Here is a 4,782-nt window from a genome sequence, read left to right on the forward strand (position 1 = left end):
CCCAGGCTGGAGTGCAGTGGCATGATCTTGGCTCACTGCAACCTCTGCCTCCTGGGTTCAAGTGATTCTCCTGCCTCAGCCTCCCAAGTAGCTGGGATTACAGGTGCCTGCCACCACCCGTGGCTAATTTTTGAATTTTTAATAGAAACAGGGTTTTACCATGTTGGCCAGGCTGGTCTCAAACTCCTGACCTCAGGTGATCTGCCTGCCTTGGCCTCCCAAAGTGCTGGGATTACAGGCATGAGCCACCGCGCCCAACCCGTAATTGATTTTTTACACTGTCATGCCCATCTTTGAATGGTGCCTTTGTTTTAGCCTCTTTTGCATACTCACAAACCAAACAGCATGCACTTCCCCATTCTAAGTCCATAAAAGCCCCAGACCCAGCCACACTGAGGGAGAGACCACCTGACTTCAGGTGGGGGACTACCCTCACGTCCCCTCTCTGCTGAGAGCTTCTACGTCACTTAATAATAAAACTCTTCTCCACCCTTCCCACCCTTGGAGTCTCAGTGTGATCTCATTCTTCTTGGACGTGGGACAAGAACTTGGGACTCTGCCGAATGTAGGTACAAAGAAGGCAGTAGCACCGTAGCTCCCCTCGATTGGTGCCTTGTGGCCACCCCATGCAACAGAAAGCAGTGGCAAGACCAGGCCAGCCCTGGAGCTACAGGCCAGAGTGGGGCAACATGACAGAACTGCTAACATGCCTCCATTTGTCAGGCTGTGGAGGGACTAACAGAGCTGTTAGCATGCTATAACACCACCTCTGGGACTTCAGGGTCATGGGCTTCCCTGTTTGAGTGCTGCCGTGTTCTCCTTGTCTGAACGCCAGAGTACACAGTGGGAGCCACTTGCAACACACCTGGTCCAGCCACAAGCCCTACATGGAGCCTGCCCCTGTGTCAGTGCTTGCAGGGGCCAATGGGACCCCACACTTGCTGGCTCACACACCCCCTCCCACCAGGGGATGAGCGCAAAGTCACGGTGGCTGTGGGATCCATGCCAGAGTGCAATCCAGCTGTGCCCCGGCGGGCCGAGTGGGCGGGGTGCCTCCTGCAACAAACCTGGAACAGCAAAAGGCCTGGGCAGTGGCATTGCCGGCCAGAGGTCTCTGGCCAGCAATGTGGCTGAGAAAAATCCTGCGTCGGTGGCAACTCCTGGGATGATCCTCTCGAAGCACTCAGCCGGGAGCCTGGCCCTGCAGACTCCTACATTATGAGCCTTTAGAAGACAAAAGAAATGCCCAAAACAAAGCTGTCCAGCTTTGCCTTAGTGATGGCTGTCAAGGGACCCAGTTAATCAATTAGAGATACATCTGCACTGGGAAGATGTGCATAGTTGGAGGGCAGAAAGTTAAAAATTAAAAGCATACCAGATAGAGGAAAATCTTTTTTTTTTTCAGGTGGAGTCTTTCTCTGTCTCCCAGGCTGTGTGCAGTGGCGCCATCTAGGCTCACTGCAACTTCCGCCTCCCGAGTTCAAGCAATTCTCCTGCCTCAGCCTCCCGAGTAGCTGGGATTACAGGCGCCCACCACCACGCCTGGCTAATTTTTCTATTATTAGTAGAGATGGAGTTTCACCATATTGGCCAGGCTGGTTTCAAACTCCTGACCTCGTGATCCACCTGCCTTGGCCTCCCAAAGTGCTGGGATTACAGGTGTGAACCAACGTGCCCGGCCAGGAATATTTTCTGAACAAAAAAGGAAACTTGCAAGGAATCCTCTTGGAAAATGTAGGGCACAAAAAATATCCATGTAAATATAGATAGAGACATAGAGACACAACCCCTAGTAGGGATAGAGACAGGTACACACACACACAGAACTGAAGGCAGACACACACACACACACACACACACACACACACTTTTTTTGTTTTGTTTTGAGACAAGGTCTTGCTTTGTTGCCCAGGCTAGAGTGCAGTGGCATGATCATGGCTCATGACAGCCTCGACCTCCTGGGTTCAAGTGATCCTCCCACCTCAACCTCCCAAGTAGCTGGGACTACAGGTGTGCACCACCACACCTAGCTTTTTTTTTTTTTTTTTTTTTTTTTGGTAAAGATAGGGTATAACCATGTTCCCAGGGCTGGTCTCCTGGGCTCAAGCAGTCCTTTTGCCTCAGCTTCCCAAAGTGCTGGGATTACAGGCGTGAGCCACCACACCTAGACAAGGTACAGACTCACAGAGTAAGCTCCAAAAAAATTCTCAAACCACATGCCACCTGGAGAGACTACTGTCTGCAAGGGTGTCACAGGAGGCCATGTGGGGGTCTGGGTTGCCTCCGACCTAGATACTCCAGGATAATCTTCTTGTCTCAAAACCTGTAACTTCGGCCAGGTGTGGTGGCTCGCACCTGTAATTTCAGCAGTTTGGGAGGCTGGGGTGGGAGGATCACTTTAGCTTAGGAATTTGAGACCAGCCTGGGCCACGTAGGGAGACCTCGTCTCTAAAAAAACAAAGACCTCCCCCCACTCGCCTTAACGTCATTATATCTGCAATGTTATTTTTGCCATATAAGGAAACATTCACAAATTCCAGAGGTTAGGACCTGGATAATTTTGGCAGAGGGGGGGATTATTCAGTCTACCATACACCATAGTTATTTATTTACTTTTTTTTTGAGACACAGTCTCACTCTGTTACCCAGGGTGGAGTGCAGTGGTGCGATCTTGGCTCATTGCAATCTCCACCTCCTGGGTTCCAGCAATTCTCCTGCCTCAGCCTCCCAAGTAGCTGGGATTATAGGTGTGCTCTGCCACGCCTGGCTAATTTTTGTATTTTTAGTAGAGATGGGGTTTTACTATGTTGGCCAGGCTGGTCTCGAACTCCTGACCTCATGTAATCCACCTGCCTTGGCCTCCCAAAGTGTGCTGGGATTACAGGCGTGAGCTACCATGCCTGGCCTTTTTTTTTTTGAGACGGAGTCTTGATCTGTTGCTCAGGCTGGAGTGCAATGGCATGATCTTGGCTCACTGCAACCACCATCTCCCAGATTCAAGCAATTTTCCTGCCTCAGCCTCCCTAGTAGCTGGGACTACAGCCGTGTACCACCACATCCAGCTAAATTTTTTGTATTTTTAGTAGAGATGGGGTTTCACTGGTGTTGGCCAGGCTGGTCTCCTGACCTCAAGTAATCCTCGGCCTCCCAAAGTGCTGGGAATACAGGCATCAGCAACCACGCCTGTGGTCTTGCTATGTTGCCCAGGCTGGTATTGAACTCCTGACCTCAAGTGATCCTCCCACCTCGGCCTCCCTAGGTGCTGTGATTACAGGCGTGAACCAACATGTCTGGCTCGGACCATAGTTCTTTTATAATAATAGTGGTCATCATTCTAGTAGTTGTTATCTAATCACATTTTATAATTATTAGTTCTAAAATCTTAAGTGCCAAAATAAATAAAGAAAAAAGAAAAAAATAAAAATAAAATCTTAAGTGCCAGGTTCTGGGCTAAGAGATCTAGGTACAGTATCACATCTAATTCTTCCAGCAACTCTCTGGAATAGGGACCTTTGCTACCCTGAAGAAACAGGTAGAGACAATAGTGCTAAGAAACAGAGAAGCCTAGGCCGGATGCAGTGGCTCACGCCTGTAATCTCAAGACTTTGGGAGGCCTAGGTGGGCGGATCACCTGAGGTCAGGAGTTTGAGACCAGCCTGGCCAACATGATGAAACTCCATTTCTATTAAAAATACAAAAAATTAGCCGGGCGTGGTAGCGGGTGCCTATAATCCCAGCTACTTGGGGGACTGAGACAAGAGAATTGAGGTAACGGTTGCAGTGAGCAGAGAGAGTGCCACTGCACTCCAGCATGGGCGACAGAGCAAGACTCCATCTCAGAAAAAAAAAAATAAATAAAATAAATATAAAAATACAAAAAATTATCCAGGCATGGTGGTACATGTCTGTAGTCCCAGCTACTTGGGAGGCTGAGGCAGGGGAATGACTTGAACCTGGGAGGTGGAGGTTGCGGTGAACCAAGATCGCACCATTGCACTCTGGCCTGGGTGACAGAGCAAGACTCTGTCTCAAAAAAAGAAATTATATATATATATATATATTTGTTGAATGAATGAGTAAATTAATATGTGAAAGAAGTTGTGGTGTTAAAAAATGTTTTAAACAAAAACGATGGCCGGACACTGTGGCTCACACATTGAATCCCAGCACTTTGGGAGGCTGAGGTGGATGGATCACTAAAAATACAAAAATTACCCATCTCTACTAAAAATGCAAAAATTAGCCTGGCATGGTGGCACATGCCTGTAATCTCAGCTACTCGGGAGGCTGAGGCAGGAGAATCGCTTGAACTGGGCAGGCAGAGGTTGCAGTGAGCCGAGATCGTGCCGCTGCACTCCAGCCTGGATGACAGAGTGAGACTCCATCTCAAAACAAAAAAACACATGAAAAAAACAAAAGAAAACCACAGTGAAGTCTGGTCTGACCCCGGAGCCCTTAATCACCACCCCAGGATACCCCATTCACAAGCACAAGAACCACAGTTACACTCAGATGCCCCCTTCTCTGGGCAGAGGTTTCCTAAGACTTTGTATATATTAAGTTTTGTTAATTGCACCTCACTGAAAGGCGTTGGCCCTCCGTGCTCTCCGCCTGCCATGATTCTGGGATTTGATTCTCCCTGGCATCGACCCTGCTGAATCCAGAGAGTAGAGACTGGGGAGTTGCTTGTTGGTGTCAGGGGATCTCTGAAAACCATGGGCTCAGGTCATGACTTTGCAAATAATAGTTTCCAGGGGAACACTGGGCATAGCATTTTTTTTT

Source organism: Pongo pygmaeus, chromosome 20, assembly GCF_028885625.2.
Source record: "Pongo pygmaeus isolate AG05252 chromosome 20, NHGRI_mPonPyg2-v2.0_pri, whole genome shotgun sequence".
Classification (NCBI taxonomy): Eukaryota; Metazoa; Chordata; class Mammalia; order Primates; family Hominidae; genus Pongo; species Pongo pygmaeus.